Source organism: Oryctolagus cuniculus, chromosome 9 (assembly GCF_964237555.1).
Source record: "Oryctolagus cuniculus chromosome 9, mOryCun1.1, whole genome shotgun sequence".
Taxonomy (NCBI): Eukaryota; Metazoa; Chordata; class Mammalia; order Lagomorpha; family Leporidae; genus Oryctolagus; species Oryctolagus cuniculus.
In genome coordinates this window covers 97,232,775-97,259,648 of record NC_091440.1, presented here as the reverse complement: position 1 = coordinate 97,259,648, position 26,874 = coordinate 97,232,775, and the positions used below count along the sequence as shown (strand labels likewise).

The 26,874-nt window shown below is 48.5% G+C and overlaps 1 long non-coding RNA gene across 17 annotated transcripts in view; it reads left to right on the top strand.

The window, feature by feature from the left end:
• Positions 1–26,874, top strand: part of LOC103349020 (uncharacterized) — a 175,521-nt gene that overhangs the window by 51,602 nt on the left and 97,045 nt on the right. For 5 of the 17 annotated variants that reach the window (XR_011378935.1, XR_011378942.1, XR_011378936.1 and 2 more), the window contains exons 4-6: positions 10,382–10,506; positions 11,849–11,976; positions 16,539–16,601. This is a non-coding gene — a long non-coding RNA (uncharacterized lncRNA). Of the gene's footprint in view, positions 1–10,381; positions 10,507–11,848; positions 11,977–16,538; positions 16,602–19,881; positions 23,676–26,874 lie in introns of all 17 variants that reach the window. The other 12 variants (XR_011378932.1, XR_011378933.1, XR_011378938.1 and 9 more) reach the window with 4 other exon arrangements.

Genomic DNA, 26,874 nt, shown 5'->3' with positions numbered 1-26,874 from the left:
TAGCACGCAAAATGAACATACCTAGCCCCAAATTTTGGTATCTAAACATTCTCCAACACAAAGTTCTTCGAGGAAGAAATTATTGACTTTAGGACAAAGAATATACAAGATAAACCTGAAGTATCTGACATATCCATAAAGTAAGGATAGATAGAGAGATGTAGATGGACAGATATTTGTTGAATTCATACAGGAGTCACTGCGTAGGAGTTCCTAATGGCCAAATATGGAGCAATTAGCGCCAAAAAATAAATATTCTTAGCCCTCAATTGTAGCCCACAGGAAAATAGATATGAGTCCATATTAATGTAAGAAGTAAGTATCCAGTACATAAATACAGTGATAGTTTCTCCTTGCAATAGAATTCCAGCTAAATGGCTAGAGATTCCAAGATGCCAGAATAGGGAATGGCATACTATGCTAAGCTAATGATAATTAGAAAAAAAAGTGTAGAAAGTGTACTCTCAGTGGAGAATTAGAGAGAAAACTGCACTGGAGATTCTACAAAATGAAGAGGACTGCCCTGGACCTGTGTGGAAGGTGCAGACGTGCAGCACGAACATGGACACAATGCACTTCAGCAGCCAGGAGAAGGAGTGGGCAACAGATTGGAGATGCAGGTGAAACCAGACTGCAGACACCTCTGGTGATACAGCCAAAGGGAGGGCGTGTGTGAGTCGGGCCTGGAGCCCTAGGGGCTAGTGGTTACCTGCAGACCCAGGGAAGTAAAAGGGGCAAATTTCTCTCAGCCGATCCTCCCCACAGTGGCGCCCACCGCCCAGCTGAAAAACAACGGTCACTGTTATGTACTTGGGCGGCAGCTGCAGAAGCCTTTGTGGGCACATACAGCAACTGGCTGAGACAGGACACCATCTTCTCAGCAGTACTGGTGGCAGTGATGGGGAGAGGGTGACATCCGGCCAGTGCTCTTGTGTACACATGTGATCCAGAGATTCCAGCAGAAGGAAAAATCTGCAATCCCCTCTGACTTTGAGGCTGACTTGGAGGATTGACAGGTGGCTGGGCACCAACATAGGACTGTGAGGCACCCACAGACTCCCAACATACCACAGGCTCTGGGGCTCAAGCTGCCTAGGCGGAGCTAGCTCCTGGGACATCTGCCTTTCTGTGGACTGGACAGTCTGGCAGAGCAGAACCTCTGCACCCAGCAACAGTGAGAGCCTTGTGTACTGAGCCTGTGGGGACTTGGTGGGTAAAGCTGGGTCTCTGGACTATCACTGGGTGTGGCACCACAGACTCAGAGCTCAGAGCTGGGGCAGGTCATTGCAGTGGGCACCATGCTCAGAGTGAGGACTGTGCAGATCATTTGTGCAGTTCATACGGCAGCACGGATGAGTGTTGAACCTTCTGGGGACTAAAACCCAGCCATTGCTCAGTTTGGAGGAGAGGAGATGAGGAGGTGATTATACCAACAGAAGTGACCATCTCCCCCTTTGTGTGAACAAGAGATGTATGCCCAATTTGGGTGTTACCCTGGATACTCACCCCACACTGGAGGACTGACAAGAGCTCCCTAGCAACACCCAGCACACACCTCTTTATATTCACTGAAAGTGCAGACATTCCAGTAAGCTACAGAGGCATAGCTCAAAGATTAAAGCCATCAGAGGAGAAACACCAACAAGTAACTCCACAAATGCATACAAATAAAAATAAGGAAGACATCATGATCCCCCCCAACATGAACACACACAACAAATTTCAATAGTAGAAAGTGAAGTTGAAGAGCTTGATGAAATGCAGGAAATGGAATTCAAAAAAATTAATCATAGGTTTACTCAAAAGCAATGAGAAGCAAATCCATGAACTAAAGAAAACCATAGATGACATAGATGAAAATTTTCCCATGAAATTGAGATTTTAAAGAGAAATCAAAATATTAGAAATGAGGAATTCAATAGATCAAATAAAAAATGCTATGGGAAGCCTTAACAACAGACTTGGTGAGGCAGAAGAAAGAATATTCGAGCTAGAAGACAGCTGTTTGTAAATCCTTCAATCAGACCAACAACAAAAAAAGAAAAGAAAAAGGAAATTAAGAAATTAGAAAACTTAAAAAACAGTGTTGGAGATTTATGCGATACTATCAAAAAGCCCAACATATGGGTCTTAGGAGTTAGTGAAGGTCTGGAAGGAGAGAATGGACTAGAAGGCCTATTTACTAATTTCCCCGGTCTGGAAAAGGAAAGACACATTCAAGTACAAGAAGCACATTGAACTCCTAATAGACATGATCAGAAAAGATCTTCACCATGACACATTGTAGTAAAACTTTCAACAGTAAAACAAAGAAGAGATTCTAAAATGTACAGGAGAGAAACACCAGATAACTTTCAACAATTGGACTCAAAGTTGACTTCTTATCAGAAATTCTACAGGCAAGTAGAGAATGGAGAGACATAGTCAAAGTCCTAAGATTAAAAGAAAAAAGCTGTCAACCCAGAATATTGTACCCTGCAAAACTCTCACTTATGAATGAAGGTGAAATAAAAACCTTCCATAACAAACAGAAATTGAAAGAATTTGTCACCACTCATCCACTCTCATAGAAGGTGCTTCTTATAAAAGATGCTTAAGGATGTGCTACACACAGAAACACAGAAGCATAGCCATCATTGTGGAAGAATGTGAAGGCAGAAAGTCTCCCAATAAAAGAACAAAAGAAATCCAAAGTAAATAATAGGAATATTTATGGAAAAATGGCAGGGCAGAGTTGTTACTTACCAGTAGTAACCTTCAATGTAAATTACTTCATCTCTCCAGTTAGAAGATACAGATTGTCCAAATGGATTAAAAAACAGGACCCATGTATTTGCTGCCTACAAGGAACACATCTCACCCACAAAGATACATGCAGACTGAAAGTAAAACAATGGAAAAAGATATTCCATGCCAATGGAAGGCAAAAAAGAGCAGGTATAGTCCTCCTAATATCAGACAAAATAGACTTTAACACAAAAATGGTTAAAAGAGATGAAGAATGGAACTATGTAATGATTAAAGAATCAATTAAACAGGAAGATGTGACTACAATAAATGTATATGCAAACAATTATAGGGCACCTGGCTACTTAAAAGAAATGTTAACCGGCGCCGCGGCTCACTAGGCTAATCCTCCACCTTGCGGCGCCGGCACACCTGGTTCTAGTCCCGGTCGGGACGCCGGATTCTGTCCCGGTTGCCCCTCTTCCAGGCCAGCTCTCTGCTGTGGCCCGGGAGTGCAGTGGAGGATGGCCCAAGAGCTTGGGCCCTGCACCCCATGGGAGACCAGGAGAAGTACCTGGCTCCTGGCTTCGGATCAGTGTGATGCGCCGGCCGCAGCATGCCAGCCATGGTGGCCATTGGAGGGTGAACCAATGGCAAAAGGAAGACCTTTCTCTCTGTCTCTCTCTCTCACTGTCCACTCTGCCTGTCAAAAAAAAAAATGTTAATGGATCTAAAGGGAGACATAGACTCCAATACAATAGTAATGAGGGTGTTCAACACCCCCACTTTCCTCAAAACAAAATATAGAAAGAATTAAATACCTGGGATAAATTTAACCAAGAGTGTCAAAAATTTCTACAATGAAAATTATAAAACATATAAAGAAATTGAAGAAGACATAAAAAAGTGGAAAAATCTTCCATGTTCATGGATTGGAAGAATTAGTAACATCAAAATGTCCATATTACCTTAAGCAATTTATAGATTCAATGCCATCCCAATCAAAATACCAAAAACATTCTTCTCAAATCTAGAAAAAATGATGCTAAAATTCATAACACAGGGCCGGCACCATGGCTCACTTGGTTAATCCTCTGCCTGTGGCTCCAGCATCCCATATGGGCACTGCATCTAGTCCTGGCTCCTCCTCTTCCAGTCCAGCTCTCTGCTGTGGCCTGGGAGGGCAGTGGAGGATGGCCCAAGCACCTGCATGGGAGACCAGGAAGAAGCACCTGGCTCCTGGCTTTGGATCGGCACAGTGCCGGCTGTAGCAGCCATTTGGGGAGTGAACCAATGGAAGCAAGACCTTTCTCTCTGTCTCTCTCTCTCACTGTCTATAACTCTACCTGTCAAAAAAAAAATAAAAATAAAATTCATAACACAAGAAATCCCAAATAGCTAAAGCACTCTTAAACAACAAAAAGAAAGCTGGAGGCATCACAATAACAGGATCAAGATATACCACAGGGCAGTTATAATCAAAATAGCCTGGTATTGACACAAAAACTGATGTGCAGACCAATGGAACAGAATAATAACCCCAGAAATCAATCTGCACATCGACAATCAACTTATCTTTGACAAAGGAGCAAAAATCAATTCCTGGGGCAAAGACAGTCTCTTCAACAAATAGTGCTGGGAAAACTGCATCTCCACATGCAGAAGTATGAAACAAGACCCCTACCTAACACCTTAAACAAAAATCCACTCAAAATGGATTAAAGATCTAAATTAATGACATGACACCATCAAATTATTAGAGAACATTGGGGAAACCCTGCATGACATTGGCACAGGCAAAGAGTTCTTGGAAAAGACCCCAGAGGCACAGGCAGTCAAAGCCAAAATTAACAAATGGGATTACATCAAATGGAGAAGTTTCTGCACTGCAAAAGAAACACCCAGGAAAGTGAAGAGGCAACCGACAGAATGGGATAAATGATTTGCAAACAATGCAACTTATAAGAGATCAATAAACCAGAATCTAGAAAGAGATCAAGAAACTCCACAACAACAAACAAATAACCCAGTTAAGAGATGGGCAAAGGACTTAAACAGATATTTCTCAAAAGAGGAAATCCAAATGGCCAACAAGACACATGAAAAAATGTTCAGGATCACTAGGCATCAGGGAAATGCAAATCAAAACCACAATGAGGTTTCACATCACCTCAGTTAGAATGGCCCTCATACAGAAATCAACAAACAATAAATGATGATGAGGATGTGGGGGGGAAGGTACCCTAATCCACTGTTGGTGGGAATGTAAACTAGTACATCCATTGTGGAAGAAATCTGAAAATCTATGATATGGCTCAGCCATCCCACTCCTGAGAATTTACCCAAACAAAATAAAATCAACATTTATGAAAGAATGATCTGTACTCCCATGTTGATTGCAGTTCAATTCACAATAGCTAAGATATGGAATCAACCCAGATGTCTATCAACTGATGACTGGAATAAGAAATTGTGGTATATATACACTATGGAATACTACACAACAATAAAAATAATGAAATCCTGTATTTTGTAAGAAGATGGATGCAACTGGAAACCATTATACTTAGTGAAATATGACAGTTCTCAAAAGACAAATACTATATGTTCTTCTGATCTGTGGTATCTATTAGAGTACCTAAAAAGTAGTCTATAGGAGTGAAATTGACATTTTGTGATGTGACGATTTTGAACACCTTTGTCTTGACTGTCGAGGAACAATATTTTTGTTTGTTTTTTCTTTTTTTCTTCATACTATTTGTTGAACTCTATTTAGTGTAGGATTAATCTTATGAGTATAAAGTTAACTCAAAATAGATCTTTGTAAAAAAATAAGAATGGGAATGGGAGAGACAGGAGTAAGAAGGGTGGGAGTATGGGTAGGTAGGGAAGAGGAAGGCAGGGTGGGAAGAATCTCTATGTTCCTGAATTTATATATATGAAATGCATGAAGTTTGTATTCCTTAAATAAAATTATAAAGAGCCCAAGAATAATGCTTCTCCCAAAAATATTTTCCTGAAAGCCTCATTTGTAAATCTTATTAAAGCCATTTTCTGCTGTAATATAAATGATAATCTGAAAAGTCTTTTATGACCTTTTTACTTTTACAGTGAACTCAATTTTATCTTATGGTAAAATAAAGAATCCACCTGCTGGAGCTCAGCACGTGTGGGCCTTGGCACAGCTGCTGTGTCTCCTCCATGTCTTATCTCTGACCTCTCTCCCGGCCCTGGGCCTGCCACATGGAACTGTAGCTCACATGTACTGCATAGGAGGGCATCTAGGATGTTGGCCCATTTGCCAGCCAGGGACATGAAAATCCCAGACAGTTGTCACTGGTCACGGAGTCGGTGTGGCAGTGTCCTGCAGGACAGGGTCTACAGTCCTTGAAGCTGCGTGCACCAGGCCTCTCTCGGAAGGAGCCCCCAGGACACAGGTGCTGGGCAGGGCTCGGGGTGCCCAGAGGGTAGTAGTAGCCAGCAGGACAGTCCACTGGCCATATGGCAGTACTCCCTGGGTCCCAAAGGGACAGAACCTGTGGACACAGTGGGTGTCAGGATTGAGGGTTTGACTGACTGCATTCACAGGCTTCCTAGAAGGCAGGAAGCTTCTGGAACCCCAGGGATTTAGGAAGACATGAAAACCCCAAAGCCCATCCATAGTCGGGGGAAATGGACATCGGATGGGCAGTGGGCTGTGTCCACTGAGCTCTGGCAGGAGGCTGCAGCCCACGGAGGCCCTGTATTGGTGTTGGAGGAGTCATTGCACTGGGCTTTGCAGGGCGGAAGGCTAGGATATCGCTGGCTGGTGGCTACTGTCCATGAGCTCCCTGTAATGTGTCTGGGCCCTTGCTGTCCTCAGAGTGGCAGGGACTGTCAGAAGTCACAGGACAGAGAGGCAGGGCCTCAGCCCAGGTGACAGCATCTCACTTCCCAACAGGGTGCGTCTTGCAGATGCTCTATCCAGGTTCATCCTGAAACTGCCCAGTGGTGCAGAGTGGGGGCTCCACACTACCTGGGGGACATGAGTGTCCAGGGGGACAGAGGTTGTCTGGAAAAGCAAAGAGAGGGGGCTGCTTCCCCCTGGGGGCTTCCCTACCTTCTTCCAGCCAGAACCCCAGAACCTGGGACCACTTTCTGTTCCTCCAACATGGGTGTAGCTGTGACCTGGGCTGTCCCCCCAGGAGGGCAGGGCAACTGTAGGGGATGGGGGGCATTACTGGGGATCACGAGGCAGCCTTGGTCTTGGCAGCCAGATTGTCTCACCAACTAGGGTCCCAGGGGTCTCAGTCCCACAGAATGCTCCTCTGCCGGTGGGTTTGGGAAACCCCGTGTGCTGTGAGTCCCCAGAGCTCCCACATCATCGTCCTGAGTGGCAGCAGCAGTGCCCTGTGGTGCAGTTCCCTGCGGGAGGGGACTGCTCAGCGTGGTGCCCACACTCCTCCCTCGAGGCTGCCACATGGGGTCTGGGTGCCTCGCGCTTCCCCCACAGGCTGGCCAAGGATGGCAGGAGTCCCTGACCCAGGCCTGCTGTTTTTCCCTCGTCAGTCAGCATGGAGGCCCTGGCACTGCAGGCGAGTCTGGCCCAATCGGAGGTGCGCCCTCCACAGAGCCCCAGGATGGCCAGGCCTGCATTTTCCTTACGGACAACATTCCCAGCTCTCTCACAGGGCAGTCTCCCAAATGTCCCCTCGCCTGGACCCAGGATTCAGAGGGGACAGATGCTGAGACTCCCCAGGGAGAGCCTGGACCTGTGCTGACCCCCTCCCTATGGTGAATGTGGCCACAGGGCAGCTCTGCTTCAGTACAGGGGGCAGGGACAGGGCTCCCAGCACTGGGCGATGTCAGAAGTACCTGCAGAGCTTTCTGGAACCAGGCACCAAGGCCCAGCCCTGCACTGGGGGCTGGGCCACTGTCTGTCCTCAGAAACTCCCAGTGTGATCAAGGGGAGGGTCTTTGGGGGTGGGGAGCAAACAGCTGAGAAGCCCGCTCTGCCCTGACTGCGTGGGTTATCCATCAGGCTGGGAGACTCTTCCTGCCTCCTGTCCTCATCCTGGGCCCTGTCCCTGAAGTCCATCCCTGCCCCTGGCTCTCTCTTCCCCCAGAACACTCTGGTTCCTCTGTACCTGTTGGTGTGGGAGTCCAGCCAGTGCACAGAATTTCCCTGCAGGGCACAGCTGGCATTCGGTGACGCACACCAGCCCCTTCTGAGGGCCGTAAGTGCCCACTGGGCAGTGCTAACTTGTGGCTTTGGTTGTGCCCAGGGGTAGTAGTACCCATGAGGACACCCCAGATGCAGTCCTGGCAGTGTCTCCTGTCTGAGGGGTTCTGGGGCTGCACCATGGAGCCCAGTCTCAGAGTACTGCCTGGGCTCTTACCAGCCTTTCCCCTTTCCTGTCCCATCTTGCTTCCTCTCACCTGCTGGGCACTGCCCACTGTGAGCCTGGAGTCTGACCTCCTTGCAGCAGGAGCCGGGTGCATAGTGCTGGCACTCAGGGCCCTGGCTGCTTGGGGAGGCTGGAGAAGGTACCCGTGGGGCCTAGCATGGGCCTGCGGGAACCTGCAGCTGAGGGCACAGTGGAGCCATGGATCCAGGCGCAGACTTTCCTTCTGGGCAGTGGGAGTGTATGCAGCCCCAGAGCACGGGTGACCGTGGAACCCACGGACCTGTAGGACTCTTGCTGCCCAACCCTCCATGCACCACACCCCTGAGCCCTCTGGGGCACCAGAGACCCAGGCCCTTCACCTGCAGCTGGGGTAGACCCACAAGGCCCCGACCAGCCAGAGCTGCTCCCGGTGAGACCAGGCCACTGTCACTGCCCCCAGAGAACCACTGAAACCACAGCAGATGCCCAGTGTGTGCTGAAGCCACGCCCTGCTGCAGGATGCTTCACATTGGCCCGCCCCCCAGTGCTCCCCTCCCCTCCCTCTGGCTTCCTCCCCACTGTCCCCTATGCAGGGTAAGTCAGCGGGTCCGTCTGCAGTCCTGGGGCATGGGCAGGTGGGGCTGAGAGCGGTGCTCAAGGAGACACAGCAAAAGGATCCTGGGGATCAGGGGCCCCGTCACTCCGTCCTCTGGGCCGAGGAGGCTGTGCTATCTGCACAGAAGCAGCCAGCCCGGCAAGGACCACCAGGTGTGGAGAGGCCTGGGAGAGAGGGGGCCGGGCTGGGTGCTGAGTAGACTTACTGGAAGAGGCCATGGGGCAGACTGGGGTCCCTGGGGGTGTCAGTCTGGAGAGGTCTTGAGTATGGCTGAGGTCCCTGACTGGGACTGACCTGTGCTGAGCCTGTCCTGAGTCTGAGTCGAGCGTTCCATCTCACTGTCCCTTCCTGCCCACCCGTGTGTCACAGGCACCACTGCTGTTCACAGAGAGCCTGTGGTCATCGTCACAAAGTCACAGAGCTGAATTTGGAGCAAGAGTTCAGCTCCCTGCAGCTTGGGTCCCGATGTCCCAGAGTGCCCAGGCCCTATGGGAACTGAGCGCCAATTAGAACAGGGAGAATGGGTGTACACCGGAGTCCTAGGGACCAGTGCTGTCTGCCCACGTAGGCTCTCGGGAAATGTGGGCACTCAGGGCCTTGTGGGGGGAGGTGAGCAAGGTGCTACCAAGTCCCCCCTCTGCACAGAGACCTGCCCACCTGGCCACGCCCCATGCTACTCTGTGGTGACTGCCTGTGTGCAGCCCCCACTGAGGGCAACGACATCCATTGTGTAGCAGAGTCTCATTTTGCAAAGACACTCATTGGGAGTCGCACTCACACTGCTTCTCCTAGGGGTCCAGGGGTCGGGCAGGGGTGGAAGCTCAATGGCTCCTTACTAGAGGTGGCTCAGAAGGAGCTGGGTGGGCAGGGCGTGAGCTCTGGGCTGCCCTGGGGGCAGTAGGAGCTGGTGAGCACGTCTCCCTTGTGGCTGTGGTGGGCCACGGTAAATAGGTGCAGGTGGAGTTGTCCAGGTTGAAGGGGCGGGCAGTCCATGCCGCCAACATGCAGAACCAGCCTGCAGGGAGGGGTGGTCTCAGGGGCAAAGGCCAAGCTCCATGGGATGCAAGCCCAGTCATCCCCACAGCAGTTCCAGGAGTCGTCCAGGCAACCCAGGCCCAGGACTGGAAATGCAAAGTACAGAGATGGAGGTGGGGAGCTCCTTAGGATGGAGACTCAGCTGGGTCACAAGGCCCCGAGGCCTGGGTCAGATTTCCTGCTCTCAGCAGTGGCAGGGTGGCGGGGGGGTGGGCAGGGCAGGCAGCTGCCCAGGCTCTGGGTCAGGGACTCTGGAGTTGCAGTAGACCTGAGAAGCCATCCCTGGATGGCTTACTTAGTGCCTGAGAAGGAAGCTTCAGAGGAGGGGGCCCTGTCTGCTGCTTCCTGGGGACCCCTGATTCCAGGGGCTGGACAGGAGGCACAGTGTGGCTGGGGCTCCCCGCACCTCTGCTGCAGGGCTGGTCCTCGGTCAACTTGCCCTGAGCTGAAACAGCCACTCCCGGCTCCCCAAGCTGGGGAATCTGACCCTGGGTTGGGTGGCCTTGGGCCTGGGGACCACAAAGCCACAGAATGTTTACAAAGGTCCTTGCTGGTGTTCAAGTTTCTGGAGAAAACAGGACCCTGACTCCGCAACATATCTCTAGAGCAGTTTAAAGTCTATTTGCCAACTTTTCAGACTCCTGAAGAACTGGGACTCTACCTATGCCTGCCCCCTGCTGGCCAGACAGGGCTGTGCAAGGAGCCTCCTCCAGGATATGCCAGAAGGCTCTAGGAGCAAGGCACTCTGGACTTGAGTTCCAGGTAAGAGCCCCACGTTCTCTGAGCTCTTGGGGGTGCAACCTGCGGCTTTGGCCATGTGCCCCTCCTCCGCAGAAAGACATGGATTGAGTTCCTGACCATTGGCTTCTCCCGGCCCTGACCCGGCTGCTGTGGCCATCTGGGAGTTAACCAGCCAATGGGATATTTCTCTCTCAATCTCTCTCTCAATCTCTCTCTCTCTCTCTCTCTCTCTCTCTCTCTCTCTCTCTCTCTCATATCTTTCTAATCTTTATCTGTCCCTCCTCGACTCTGTATCATTCTGCATTCCTTATAAATAAGTAAATCTTAAAAGAAAAAGACACTTGGGACTTGGGGGACAGCCCTGGCCTGGCCTCAGCCTGCTGGTGATGAATATGCCCTGGGGACACAGATTTTCTCCTGGTGGGTCTCTTGGCCTGGAGAAAAAGAGACTTTGCTCACCCCTAGGCCCCACCCAGAGCTTAGCATGTTTCCATGGCAACTCTGGTGGCCCCTGGGCTGGCCTGAACCTGTGTCCTTGCTGTGTGCCCTGCCCATTCGGGCCCACCTCCCAGCACATGGGGCCTGGGGCATCCCTGCTGCCATGATGGGGTCCGGCTCTGGGGCTGCCAGTGTATTCATCACGTGGGGCCCCTTTAAATCCGCGGCTGCACATCCGTGTCCCTGTGTGTCAGGAAGGCTGAGAGGAGGCCAGGGAGGTGGGGGACAGTGCTCACCCCTCATGTGTGGCCCCAGACTGCTCACAGCCCTCAGGTAGCCTGCTGGCCCTTGGGGACCCTCAGCCCCTTCCTCAGAGCCCAGGCAAGGGGTGGTCCCAAGAGGAGGTGGGCTTCCAAGGACTGAGCAGCTAGGAACCTCTTCCTTGGGAACATTCCTGTCCCTCAGCCCAGAGAGCTGGGGCAGTGCAGACCCCCTCCCCACCCTGGTCAGCCTCCAGCCTGTCTCCTCCCACGTCCACACACACAGCCATGGGCCCTGAGTCCTCTCTGTGTGCCTCTCCCTCAGGACTGCTGGGCACGTTTCCCAAGGCACCCTCACCTGGTGCACAGGGGCCCCCAGGGGCAGCCCAGCCTGCCCTCCAAAGCACAAAACACCCTAGGTGAGCAAGGAAGGCCCCATCTCACATCCCAGGAGCCGGCCAGGCAGGGCCACTCCCTGGGGTCCTTGGTGCCAGCAGGGCAGAAATGACCAGAGGAGCACAGGTCAGCAGAGGGGATCCCCTCTTGGAAGAAGAGGGACCTGTCCAGGCCTTCCACTGACTTCCCTTCTCGGCCCACTGAGCCCCTCTCTGAGGAAGCTGTGTTGAGCAGCTTTGGACGTATTTGGAACACTTTCCCCCTTTCAGGTCCTTCCTCAGGTTGGAATGATCCCATCGATGGATGCGAACTGCCTGAGGCTGTTGCAAGGAATCCCAGGCCCCAGGCTGCTGCTGGGCTGTGGCTGTCAATCCACCACTTGCCTGGATTCTCCCTGGTTAGTGCATGCACAGGGCACCCACACAGCACTGCCTCCTGTGCCCTGCTGTCAGCCCCTGTGCCCTTTCCTGGCTGACGTCATACGTATTTGTAGCCAGCCCTTTCCAGTGCAGCCTGCACATCAGCCATTGGGCCCCTTCTGTACTGTTGCAGCGTCTCCTATCAGCCAGGTTTCTAATTGCTCTGTCTGCAAGCGTTTCAGCCCATCTTTGCCAGGCTGCTCTGCCTCCATCAGGCAGAAGGCAGGACCTGGCCTGTCTCTGGGCTCGCACTTACCAGGGCCATGGTGCTGGAGCCAGGCCCACAGTGATAGCACTGCTGCAAAAGCCCCTGGTTCTTGGCCAGGCTGGCTCTGCCACAGAAGGCCCCGGGGTGGCACGTCTGGCAGTCCTTGGGCCTGGACGCACCCTCCTGGCTCCTGGGCAGTCCTGTCCGATTACTCCAATTGCCTGGGAGACACTGGAACAGGGTGTGCTGCTGTAGTAATGGTCAACTAGCCAGAGCATGGAGTACCAATCTGGGAACCTGATTCCTACAAGCACTGCCCAGCCTAGGCTCTGGGGTGGCTGCCGTGCTCCCCTGGTGAGTAGAAGAACATGGGACTTGGGGGAGAACTGGGCCGTCAGGGTCAGCAGATCCTATCCCCAGCAAAGCTGCCTCTCCCCATGCCGGGTCCTGGCAGCATGAGTAGAAAAGGCCTGGCCTGCCCTGCTCTTTCCTCCCTCTCTCCCTCCCTCCCTCCCTCCCTCCCTCCCTCCCTCCCTCCCTCCCTCCCTCCCAGGGACTGCTTTGCAGAGCATCAGCATCCATGGTAACTCGAGGGCCAGTGGGGCCTGCTGCCCCAGGGTGCTTGACATCCTCACCTGCCCCTCTCAGAGCCCAGCCTGGCACTGCCCTGCACCCCAAGGGAGACTGTAGGTCAGTGGGCCATGGACTGGCTGGGTGGGGAGGGCCGTGTGCCTGGAGGGAAAGGTCTGGTGCTGTGAAGTCCTCCACACGCTGCTCCAAAACACAGAGCAGCAACAATGCGAAGCCTGCACTCGCCCCACACCACAGCCTTGGCTGCAGAGAAGTGGAAGTGGGGACTACAGACCCCATCCCGTGTCTGGCTCCTGGGTTTGCCCTCAGCTTGGATGGAGTCCCCACAGCTCCAGGTTTCCACTCCACTCTGATCACCAGGAGGGCCTGGCAGAACCGGAGCAGTGGCCTCCAAGGGGATCCCCTTCCCGGGGCCCAAGCTCTGCCTGCCAGGGCCCTGGCCCTCTCTGCTGCCCATTCAGTCCACATCTGCTGCTCTCCGCACTCGCGCTGCTGGTCATGAGGCTTTGTAACCCATGCAGCCTGATGGACAGCGCATGGAATCCTCAGGTGGCACCCACAGGAGTGCCTGCTGCTCTCTGCAGACCTAGTCCTGCAGGGGCTGGAGCCAGGGGCCGCTTCTGGTCTGCTGGGAAACAAGGGCAGCTCCCTGGAGGAGCCAGAGGCCCAGAAGCCCTAGGCTTCTTGAGGGCCCCCGGGGCCTCGGTGCCACAGGCCAGAAATCTGCCTGGTTTCCGGATGCTTGGACCCACCCCGACCATGTCCCCTGGGAGCAGCGTGCGAAGGCCCTATGCGCAGTTACACACGCATGCACAGTGTTCAAACGACCTGAAGGATGGGGCTGGTGGCTGAGGGGCCTGGAAGGGCATGGGGCTCCTGCTTGGGTGAGTTTCCCCAGTGTCTTCAGGAGGCCCAAAACCGTGGATGGTGCAGGGGCCCAGGGATGAGGCCGAGGCAGTGGCGGCGCAGGCAGCATGGCCGTATTGGTGGTTCCCCCATCTGCCTGCCTGTCACCTCCGTCACAGCAGCCTGACTGTGCTTGGTTGACACCCGTGCTTGGAGCAGAACGCGTGGGAAGAGCAGCAGGTGAGGATGACCCAGCGTGCACAGGAAAAGGGCACAGAAGCAGGAAGGCAGAGGCATCGGGGGTGGGGAGAGCGCCAGTGCCCAGGTTCTGCTGCCGACCATTATCCTCAAGGACTCTGTGCTCCTTGGTGGAGATGACACAGCAGGTTTGAGTTGACTCATGGACCACCTGCCTTTGTCCTAGTGATTGCTAATTGGCCCTTCACTGCCTGGATCCCATTGTAAGCAGGTGTTGACTCTGTATAGGAGTGACTGCCCACTGTGCAGGGTGGCCGTGCTTGTCCATTCTCTCATTGTCCAGCCATGGTGTAGATGCTGTGTGTTGACATGCTTGGGGACCAGCCAACAATGTCCTCAGTGTCTGTGCCAGTCTATTCCCTGAGAAAGCCACAGGCAATGTGTTTTAGGAACGGCTGACCGCTCTCTAGGTAACTGTGCAGTCCTTGCCAGGTTGCCTGCTAGGTGTGTGTTGATCTTTCTTTAGGAACTCCTGGCTGCAGTCCAGGTGACTGCCCCTCTTCTGTCACTGTTCAGTTCACGCTACACGGGAGTTGATGTAGTTGAACTTCTGACCGTATCCCAGTTGACTGTGCCTGCAATTTCCTGCTCTTACCACATAGTAGGCGCGTGTTGACCTCACCAAAGATCCTCCTGCTGATACTGTCTTTGTGGGTGGTGTTAGTATTCTAATATAAGAATTCTGGGGTGGTGGATATATTTATATTTTTGCTTTTATATTCAGTCCATTGCAACCACATGTTCTTTAACTTTTCTGAAAAGTAAGTTTAAAAAGTCTGCTGATCCTTTGAAACTGTGGACAACATTAAATTCTGAATAGAATTGCCTGCAGTGCCGTCATCCTTGAGGGGGTTCTCAGATGAGGGAGACTGAAGCATAATTGAAAGAGAATCCTGTCCTCCTGCAGTTCTATGACCCAGGCCTCAAGTTGCAGGATGATGAGAGCCCTGGTGTGGAAGATACAGGGACTTCCTGGAATAGCAGGTGGAGAAGTGAGTAGGAAGGAACATAGGATTTAAAGTAGGATATGGGAGCCACTGAAAATTCATCTAGAGTGGAGGCATCTGCAGTAGAAACAGGAAAAGGTTTGGAAGTAAGTAGAGAGCCTTGGGGTATGTGCTGTAAGAGGCCTTGGATGCGGGATGATAGGGATGTGGGAGGAGCATCCCTCTGGTCTCTCAGAGCGGCTTGCTCTGTGTGAAGCACCAATGTGTGTGCACACTGTGTGTGTCTCCAGAAGGCCTGCCTTCCTGCTTCAAGGCCTTCGGGTCCCTGAGCCAGTGTCTTAACTTTATAAGCCTGCTGCCTCATCTGTGAAGTTAGAATAATGTGCCCTACTTTGCTGCTCTTAGAATTTACAGGCCAGCATGTGAAAGAAAATCTGCATTCAGGGTCAGCCCACAGTTGGTATTTCTATCAGGGGAGGGGAGGCAGTGATAGAGGAGGACACAGGTTTATATTTATTAACTGGCCACAGGCCCTCTGAACAGGAACCTGGGTGCCTTCTCATCCCCTTCAGTTTTGAGCAGGTTGTAGCTGATGATGTCAGTGAAATTCCCAAGCTGGATATCCCAAGTTGTGGGGATTAGCTTTTCTTCAAAGGTGCATCTCCAGGGTCCTCTGATCTCAATAAAGGGGATGAAACCACGTGGGCATTTGTCAGAAGCTGTGACTGTGGCCAGTCCCTGGGAACTTTGGGAATGCTGACGGTGTAGGGATTCATGTGTGAGATTCTGATGAACAGCTTCCCAGTCAGTTGTGAATGCCAAAGCCCAGCTCAGCTCCCCTCCCTCCAGGCTCCCCCAGGGAGTGGACATTCTCTCATCAGGTGTGGGTCTCCCTGCTGACCAGGGCTGTTGTGTAGCACAGACACACACCTGAGAGTTTTAGACCAGCTGATGAGCTGTAGCAGTTCGGGTTGTTAAATGCTGCCACAGTTTACTTGGAAGGTTTTTGGGGGCAATATGTTGTCTTTTGTAGGCTGCCTTGGGAGACTGTGTAGTTGGAGCCCCGCTGGCTTGCAAGAGCAAGAGAAGGAGCTAAGTTTTACATACAGTAGAGAGAATCATTTTGATATGAGAAGTCCAGAAGTGAGTGTTGCTTTGATCTTTTGATAAAAGTTTCCAGAGGGAAAGTTGGGTACAGGCTAAATATCCACACCTTAAACACCTTCTCGGATACTAACATTGGCTGCAATGTGTTGAGGTGGAAGCTGTTCGAAGTCAGTCTGAAGGTACTGCCCCTAACAAAAAGGAAGAGTCTGCAGCATACACTGTGTGCCACTGTGAGTTTGTGGTCTTGGTGGAGAAGCAGTGTGAATTACAATGCTGTGTGGTACGCAGCACCGAGACAATGAGCAGAGCTGTAGGAGCCCAGAGGAACTGGTCCAGTGTTTTCAGTGAGTTCCTCATGCTCAGACCTTTAGTTAGATTTTATTTCTGGCAGTCTGCCACTTTACCTTTCTGAGCTGTTTTCCTTATGTGTTCTTGGGCCTAGGGTCACATGGCACCTCTGACAGCCTCTCCTGTCCCCTCCTCCCTTCAGAATGAGCCGTGAGACCCCTCCTGCACTCTACTGTGTTGCTGTTATGGGTTAGTATTGCTCAGTAACTTGGGTTACACTCTGCTTCCCTTCCAGCCCAGAAGTTCTGGAGTGCAGCATGTCCTTTGTTCTTCTCTGCAGCTGGGTACCTAAACCACGGTAAGTCATTGGTTGGTTAATACTTTACGTGCTTAAGTTTTGAGCAAATATTACTCTAGAATTGGTTACATTTTCTTGGAGATGTACTTCAGCTGGAATTGAATTCATGAGTTTTTTTTTTTTTTAAATGACTTGATTTGGGAAGATCGCAGGATGGGATGTAAAAATTAAATTGTGGGGGTGATGCTTAAATTTACTCCTATAATAAAGTTATTGTAAGCACAGTGGATCACAAGAAGATAAATAGCCATGTTAGTAGAAGACACCTGAATACTGCTACAAAAGTAGAAGTGTGAAGAGTTTAGGGTATCTCATACCTTCTGTCTCTGTGCCTGTGTGTGCTGTGTGTATTTTACAAAGTGGGAGCGTGACTGTACCACCTTGTTTTGAAAATATTCTCCTGTGTCAACAAATAGTATCTGAAGTCATGGGTTTTTTAAAATGATTTATATATATTTGTAAGTTAAGCAAGTCAAAAAGAGAGACAGAGACGGATCATATGCTGGTTCATTCCCCAAATGCTTGCAACACCCAGGCTTAGGTCAGAGTGAAGTCAGGAGCTTAGATCTCATCTGGGTCTCTCATGTGGATGGCAGGGATCTGACAACTTGAACCATCCCATGCTGTCTTCTGAATGTGTGTTAGCAGGAAGCTGGACTAGGAAGTGGAGCCAGGACTCAAACCTGGGCAGTCCACTATGGTATGTGTGTACCCCAAGCAGCGTGTTAACTGCTGTACCGAATGCCTACCCCAAGACATGTCTACTCGTGGTCACTCAAGCAGAATGGCCCAACACGGAGCTTCTCCAGCATAGGTATTAGAATGATACTTGAAACAGACATTTCCATAGGCCCTTGATACTGAGTATTTTACCAAAATGTGTATAAATGAAAACTGTCAGGTGAAGGCAAGTGCTTATAGCTCTTCCACAGTGCTAGAAGAAAACAATTTGCAAATGAAATGCAGACCTTCAGGATGAACATAATTCACCCGAGCGATATCTGTTTTGCTGAAATCCAACTTCAGCTGCGAATGTGAAGGAGGCATTTGCTCTTTGGGATTATCTCCATGTGCCCCCTGCCCCCTTTTCTCCTGCCAGGTTGCTGTGTTTGCACCACAGTCAGCTACGGGGTGTGCAGCGCATCATCTGGCTTTCCAGGGGCATGCCCACATGACTTCCTCCTGTCCCTGTGTTCTTTTCTGCTGGTCACTGGTGTATGAGGATTGCAGCATTCAGTACTTGTCAGTACAGTTCTAAATGCAAATTTTGGCCATGGAGGGAGAGCCTTCCCTTGTAAGATGACCCTTATTCAAGACCATGCTGATGGATTTTAAGATCACTCTGGAGATGAAAATTGAACATGGAAAACAGTTCTTTGTTGGATGTCAGATCCCTGAAAACACGTCTTTGGATCCCACCTGGAACAGTCCTGTGCAGGGTACAAAGCGTGGTCTCTGGCGAGTCTGAGGTTGGATTCCAGGGAGCCACCAGTGCTTTGTGGGTTGGTGAATGCTTCTTTATCTTTCTGAGCCTGAATGTCTGAATCTGTACAATGGAGCAAATGGTCTCTTGAAGCTGTTGATTGAACAGGTATAGCTCTCAGGAGTGCAGATTGAATGATTCTGTTTCTCTCCAGGCAGAGTGCCCACGTGTGCTTTGTTGAAGTCTCCCTTCCCCAGGGGGCAGATCACTTGGTGATAGCTTGGCTGACTTCACAGCCTTCTGCTCACTGTGGGTCATTGACAGTTCACCATTTGAAAATTCCATGTATCTAACTGAAAGCTCTATCTGCTTCTCTTACTGGCCAGATGTGTGTCTCTGGGGATGTGAAATGGGAAGGGATAGATTTGTTTATTTTTCTACTCTCATCCCTGTACCTTGTGTTGGGGCGTGCAGGGCAGGAGGAGGCACACTCTCTCAGATGTTTCTTGCCTGTGCTTTTTCAGGTTCTGTAGGGCTGAGTAGGAGGACAAGGGACAGGGGAGTGTCCCTTAATTGGCAGCTGTTAAGTCACTCTTGATCACATTTACTGGTTGCCAGGCCAGTGCTACCTGAGTGTGAGTTCTGTGGAGGGTGGACTCCCTCATGCACTGTCCCTGCTTCTGGAGAAGAAATTAGATTATGCTCTGTCAGTTTCTTTCTAACCACTCCTCTTTGGATACCCCCAGCTGTTGTCTGTGTGCTCAAGGGGCAGCCCTCTTGGGTGGAGGTCTGAAGGGCAAGAATCTCCATGGGAATGTGTGACCCCGAGGATTTACCTCCATGCCAATCTGTGGAGTGACAACACTTGTTCTTCTTCTTGCCCGTTTCCTTTCCTCTGTCAAGGTTACTGCAGACAGTCGATTGCTGAGCAGATAGTCACCAGGCATTACAATATGTAAAAGTTCCTGCTCCACACTTTTTCTATTCAGATCCGCTAATCTCTCTTAGATTCCCCCGAGGGGTAGGGGAAATACCATCCCCAAATTCAATACTTTCCTGTAGGTTAAGGGACATCGGACTTCCCCCTCCCCAGTACTTATTTGTGGACTGTGACAGGGACAGGACAGTACAGAGGCAAATAGGGTGTTAAGTTGGAAGATCTTAGTATGTAGCTTCTTAATGCATGAGGTAACCTTGCCCTAGTTGCTGACTTTTTTTTAAACTTCTTCATCTGTAGATGTAAGATCTTATTTGCAGGGGCCAGTGCTGTGGCACAGCTGGTTAAAGCCCTGGTCTGAAGCACTGGCATCCCATATGGATGTCGGTTCTAGTCCCTGCTGCTCCTCTTCCCATCCAGCTCTCTGCTATGGCCTGGGGAAGCAGTAGATGGCTCAAGTCCTTGGGCCCTTATACCCATGTGGGAGTCCCAGAAGAGGCTCCTGGCTCCTGGCTTTGGATCGGTGCACTCTCTGGCCGTTGCAGCCATCTGGGGAGTAAACCAGCGGATGTAAGACCTCTCTCTCTGTCTGTACCTCTCTCGGTAACGTCTTTCAAATAAATAAAATAAATTAAAAAAAAAAGAAAAAGAAAAAGAAAAAGAAATCGTTCTTAAAAAAATAAAAAGATCCTGTTTGCAAATGGTGGGATGCTTGGAAAGTCCCACTCAACATCCTCTTAAATAGCTACATTACAGGTTGATGTGGTATTTTTTTTCTTGACAGGCAGAGTTAGTGAGAGAGAGAGACAGAGAGAAAGGTCTTCCTTTTGTTGGTTCACCCTGCAAATGGCCACTACAGCTGGCGCGTTGTGCCGATCTGAAGCCAGGATCCAGGTGCTTCTTTCTGGTCTCCCATGCAGGTGCAGGGCCCAAGCACTTGGACCATCCTCCACTGCCTTCCCAGGCCACTGCAGAGAGCTGGACTGGAAGAAGACCAACCAGGACAGAACCGGCACCCCAACTGGGACTCGAACCTGGAGTGCTGGCACTGCAGGTAGAGGATTAGCCTAGTGAGCCGTGGCGCCGACCCAATGTTGTTGTGGTATTAAAGGTGATAATTTCCAACTTATTTATTTGTAAGAATTTTGATGCATGAAACTAAATTGAATGTCATGAATGATAGAATTTTGAATTTTGGCCTCCCCGATCTACACTGATGTTGAAAATTACAAATATTTTATGAAAACATGACAGAGTTCACTAGGGGACTGTGGGGCCTGAAGTCATCTGGAAGTGTCTTCCTGCATCTGCCACCAGGCTCAGCACCCTCCCGTGTCGTGTCTGCATAGCTAGAGTCCAGTATTTCTGAAGCTGCACTGAAGTTGAGCCTGACTTGGGTGAGAAGGAGGAGTGTGCAGGATGGTGTTGGGAATGAGGACCATGTCCTGTTTCCTTGTTTACGCCGTCTTTCCCTATTGGGCCAGAAGGGGCCAGGTTCTCTTTACATCCACTTCCTGAGTGGCCAGGGCTTCTATATCAGATCCTCCTTTGCAGCTCAGGCTCATTGTAAGCAAGGAGATGGTGCTTGTGTGTGTTGTATGAGGAGACATTGTCCCATCAGGAGAGACAGACTAGGAAGCATTTCCCTTGTGACTCAGCGGTGGCAGGTGTAACTGTAGACTAGCTTCCTTCCTCCAGACCACATTTTCACAACTCCTGCAGCATCAGGCCGTTTGCAAGGCTGTGCCAGGACGATGTGGGGCGCTGTCAGGACTCTCAGTGCTGCTTCATCCCTGCTGCTGACTAAAGGAATAGATCCTGGGGCCTCAGCTTTCTGTTAAATGAAATTAGTCTTCTGATTTCAGTTATTACCAGTTTAGCATGATTGCTTAAAGAGTACTTGGATGTTTTACTACTGAAAAGCCATGCAAAACTCAGTTTACCATGCAATGATTTCCACAAGTTCCTCACAATAAGTGCTTTCAAATGACCTAGTGAGCTTTAAAAATGTCTAAAGCCCACATGCTCTTGTCTAAGTAAATCAGCACCTCTGGGGGCTGTGGCTCAGTGCTGTGTGTTGTTAACATGTTTACATGGCATTGCAATCCCCCTTATTAAAAACCTCTGCAAAGAAATACTGCAGATATAATATGTGCTGTCCAGGGAGTAGTCTATTTTTTAAAAATATTTATTTATTTATTTGAAAGTCAGAGTTAGAGAAAGACAGAGAGGAGAGACAGAGGGAGATCTTACATCTGCTGGTTCACTCCTCAAATGGCTGCAATGCCTGGGACTGGGACAAGACAGAGCCAGGAGTCAGGAACTTCATTTAGGTCTCCCACATGGTGACAGAGTCCCAAGGATTTGGGCCATATTATGCTGCTTTCCCAGGCATATGAGAAGGGAACTGTATCAGAAATAGAGCAGCTGGGACTCAAACCCGTGCCTATATGGGATGCTGGTGCTGCACACTGTAGCTTGACCTGCTATGCCACAATGCCCTCCCTGGAGTGAATCATTTTTTAAACATACATGTATGAATTGTAGACCATGAAGTATGTATGTGATGTGTTGATGCATTTATATGTTGTGGAATGTTCATATCAAGGTAAGCATATCTGTATCCTTAAAGATTTCTCATTTATTTGGGGTGGAAAATGTTTAGGTTTCAGAAACACATAGTGGGCTGTCACTATTTACAGCCACCCTACTGTGCAGTAGGGTGGCAGAGCTTATCTCTCCTCTCCTGTAACTTACTACCTGTTGAGCAACCTTTCCCCATTGCTGCTTCCCCTATACTAACCTCAGCCTCTGGTAGCCAGCCTTCTTTCCTCAGATTATGAGCTGAAATGTTGTAGAGTCCATATTTGAGTTATATCGTGTATCAGGTATACTGATTTACATATGTTACATCATGTGTATAGGTATACTGACTGCATTTCCCTTGGGTGTGCACTATGTAGTAGGATTTCTGCCTCACTGTACAATGGTTCTATTTATAATCACTTGAGGAACTTCCATAATGTTTTCATAATGACTGTACTAACTTGACTCCTCAGCAACAGTTTGTAAGTGTTCCTTTTTTTTTTTGCCATATTCTCACCACAACTCGTTGCTGCTGTCTTTTTGATAGTAGCCAGTGTAAGTGGACTGAAGTGGCAGCTCCCTGCCATTTGATCTGCTTTGCCTTCATGACTAGTGATGCTGAATTTTTTTCATATACCTGTTGACCTTTTGTAAGTCTTCTTCTGAGAAGTCTCTATTTCCTTTTTGTTTTTGGTGTAGAGTTGTTTGCATCTTCTATATGTTGGATATTACCACTTTATCAGATGTGTAGTTTGAAAATACTTTCTTCCCTTGTGTAGTTTTTCTCTTCAGGCTGTTGATTGTTGCATTTACTTTTTTGTTTGATGTGATCCCATTTTTCTGTTTTTGCTTTTGTTTCATTTGCTTTTGGGGTCATATGCAACAAATCCTTGTGCACTGCAGTATCCCATAGCATGTCACTTTGGTGTTCTTCTAATAGTTTCTTATTTTCAGGACTTACACTTCAGTCTCCAGTGCATTTTTAATTGATTTCTAACGTGATGGGAGACAAGGGAGTCCAGTATGGTTCTGCCTGTTGATAACTTGTTCTCCCAGTAGATTTTATTAAAGTGATGGCTTCTGCCTGTGTATGCTGTTAGCACATTTGTTAAATCTATACCATGAGAAGCATTTACCGATTCAAATAGGTCCCAATCAAAATATCAATGACATTCTTCTCAGATCTAGAAAAAATATGCTAAAATTCATATGGAAACACAAGAGACCCCAATAGCTAAAGCCATCTTAAACAACAGAACAAAACTGGAGGCGTCACAATACCAGGTTTGAAGACATACCACAGGGCAGTTATAATCAAACGGCCTGGTACTGGCACAAAAATAGCCATGATTTTGCTTCTCCTGTCCTCTGAGAAATCCTGTGATCCTTCTTTTGAACTCCTTTCCAGGCACTTCATCAGTCTCTTTGTCTTCACACTGTAATATTGAAGTGTTGCTGTGTTCCTTTGAGAGAGTCATGTTGTCTTCCTTGTTATCATTTCTAGTATTTCAGCTTTTACTTTTAGGCCTCTGTGGAAACACTTGTTGGTTTTCTCCACTGATGCATTTTATCTTTGACCTATGCCTCTGTGGCTTAGTGGAGCGTCTGCCCCTGGTCAGTGTTCAAGGATGAGGCAAGAATCTCAGGTGACATGCACGTTGGCATGATAGATCTCTTCTGTTGTCAGTAGGAGGAGAGTGTGATCCCATCTGCTAGTGTATTCACAACCTCACCTTCTCTCTTCCACGGTGGTCAGTGCCTGAGTCCAGTCCACCTGGGTACAACCCTCATCCATGCTGGTGCATGAACTACAGACAAGATCTGTACAGTCTTCAGTGGAAGCATGACCGCTCTGCATTGACCTTGCATGGGCAGTTAGGGAGCTCTGAGCTTCTGATGCCAGACTCAGTGATTTCCCAGAGACCCAGCAACCCCGCCCCACACCCTACTGTGAAGTCACAGATCTCCTACAGTCACAGTGAGCAATGCTCTCACAGTCATGGGTTTCAGAGAATCCCTTCTCAGTCCCATGATCCTGCCCAGTCCACAGAGAGAGCACAGGCTTTCCCAGAATCAGCTACCTGCAGGTGCTCTGCCTTGGCAGTTTGAAGCCCAGAGCCTGTGATAGGTAAGAGGATGTGAGCACCTCAAGGTCCTATTTGGCTGCCCTCCTCAACCCTCCTGGCCACACTCAAATTTAGTGGGAAATGCAGATTTTCCCCTCTGGTAGAATCCCCTGGTCGTGCCCTTGTGAGCCTCCACAGGCTCTACTGGTGTCAGAATGGCGCCTTCTCACCAGATACAGGGTGACCTTGTCGGGGTTTGGGGAGAAAGAAATGTGCTTTTCCATGTGGATTTGGTGGTTTCATGGGGCCAGCGATGTGGCATAGTGGGTAAAGCTGCCGCCTGCAGTGCTGGCATCCCATATGGGCGCCAGTTTGAATCGTGGCTGCTCCACTTCTACTCCAGCTCTCTTCTATGGCTTGGGAAAGCAGTAGAAGATGGCCCGAGTCCTTGGACCCCTGCACCCATGTGGGAGACCTGGGAGAAGCTCCTGGCTCCTGACTTCGGATCTTTGCAGCTCCGGCCGTTGTGGCCAATTGAGGAGTGATCCAGCGAATGAAGACCTCTCCTTCTCCCTGCTTCTCCTTCTTTCTCTGTGTAACTCTTTAAAAAAGAAAAGAAAAAAAAGAAATTTGGTGGTTTCAGGTCTTCAGTTTAGGTCCTTGATTCATGATTTGATTTTTGTATAGGATATAAGGTTGGTATCTTGTTTCACAGTTCTACATTGAGAAATCCATGTTCCCATCACCATGTGTTAAAGAGACTTTCTCCAGGGAATGATTTTAGGTCATTTGCCAGTGATTAGTTGGTTATAGATACATGGGTTAATTTCTGTTTTGTTCCATTATTCTATGTTTCTGTTTTTGGGCCAGTACCAGAATGTTTTGATTATAACATCCCAGTACTATGTTTGAAATCTGATATTGTGGTATCTCTTGTTTTGATTTATTGCTTAAGATTGGTTTAGCTATTGGGGTCACATGTGTTTCCATCTTTTTTTTTGCTTTGTGAAGAATGTCTTTGGCATTTTGATTGGGATCTCATTGAATCAGTAAATTGCTTTGTGTAGTATAGACATTTTGATGACATTAATTCTACCAAGCCATTAATATGAAATATTTTTTCCATTTTTGATGTCTGCTTCTGTTACTTTCATTAATATTTTATAATTTTCCTTGTTTAATTTCATGGTATAATTTTCATTTTTCCTATTCTTAGGAAAACTTACCCCCTTGCATTGAATTTTTTGTAGCTACTGTGAAAAGGGGTGTGTTGTTTGTATATACTAAATTTTACAAATTATTTTATCAGTTCTAATTGTCTCTTCATGGATTCTTTTGTTTCCTCCTCAAAAAGGATCATGCCATCTGTAAACACTGATAATTTGACTTCCTGCTTTCCAGTTTACATCCATATTATTTCTTGTCCTTGTCTAACATGCCTGGCTAAAATTTCCAGAACTATATTGAATAATAGTATTGAGAGTGGTCCTCCATGTAGCTCCAAAATTAACCCATTCAATATGTTTCTTATTGTGGGTTTGTCATATGTTTCCTTTATTGTGTTGTGATATGTTGCTTCTGTCTCCAATTTTTAGATTTTTTTTTTTAGGAAAGGAGGCTGTATTTCATCAAATGCTTTCTCAACTTCCACCATATGATTTTTAGGATGTGGTGTAGCATATTTATTGATTTGCGTATGTTGAATGATCCCTGAATCCTGGGATAAAGCCACTGGGTCAGGGTGGATGATCTTTTGATGTGTTGATGGATTTGATTTGCTAGTATTTTGTTCAGGATTGTTGCATCTATGTTCATTGGGATATTGATCTCCAGTTCAATGTTTATTGACTAGAGAAAATACAAAACTGTTAAGCACAGTCAGAATAGGGTAATATAGTATGTTGCCAGGCAGCACTATGGGGTCATTTGAGGTTAATGTTTATTTAAAATATGACCAGTCCACAAGTTCAAATGTTTTATGGAAGCCACATTCCACCACTAGTGTGCAGTCATGGAGTAGGCAGGGAAAACTGTATATCATCTGGATGATAGCCAGCCATGGACTACCTCAAAGCAATACAGGAGCAAAGGAAATGGAGTGAAGTGTTTACAAGGGACCCCTTATAATTATTGACCATGGAATTTGAATGGAGTGACAAACATGTGGATGTGAGTGGGTCAGGGAGTGTAAGAGGACAGTAGAATCAATGATGTAAATGTTGTTGTGGAGAAAATTGTTGCAGTTGGGGTACTGGAGGTATGAGCTATCAACAGATGATATTTGGAGAATAACACATTTGAAAGAGACTATGGGAAGGTTGCAGTTCTCTGTTTTTGTAATGACAAGTTAAAGATTTTGACCAATGACTAAAAGACTACATCATTGGAGAGGATATTTTAAAAATATCAGAAGCCAAGTATTGGAAAGACCTATGTAATATTGAAGTTGCTGGGACTTCTGATAGAGTGATGATGAACAAGAAGGAGGTATTGCTGCAACATCTAGGGTGGTAAAGTGGTAGACGGTCTATAATAGGTGAGTTAAAATAGACTATTTTGGGGGAGTGGAGGGGAATGGTCTGGAAGTAGTATTCAGGAGTGAGGACTCCCCTCTGTCATTTATAGCCAAGAGATAAGAAGTATATCTGAGAGAGCTCCGGGTGAGGCAGTACTATCAGGTGAGGGCCAGAGGTCAGTTGCTGCTCTATATGTTGTGAGGTCATATTGTTATAAACGTTTGTATTAATGATCACTACACATTTTTTATCCACAGTCCCCAATTGTCCCTCATGATGATTTTACCTTCAAATCTATTTTTGTCTGTTGATAGTTGTCCTCCTGGCTTTTTTTTCCCTTGGTTCATATTTACCTTGTTCCATTCCTTTGTTTTCATTTGTCCTACCCTTTTTTGAAACTTTTCTCTTCCAGACTGTGTATTGCTAGTTCGTACTTTTTAATTCAGTGTGGGAATTGTTTTTCTATGAATGAATCACTTTCATGTTAGAGCTTTGTATTCCACTTTAGTTGGTATTTTTTTCTTTTTTTATTTCCTCGAACAGATCATTTTTTTTCCCTATGGTTTTGAAAGACATGTACCTTCTTCCTGGGCTTCCACGTGGATGCAGGGGCTCAAGGACTTGGGCCATCTTCTACTTGGGCCATTTTCCCAGGCCATAGCAGAGAGCTGGATTGGAGGAGGAGCAGCCGTGTCTAGAACCGGAGCCCATGTGGGATGCCAGCACTTCAGACTGGGTCTTTAAC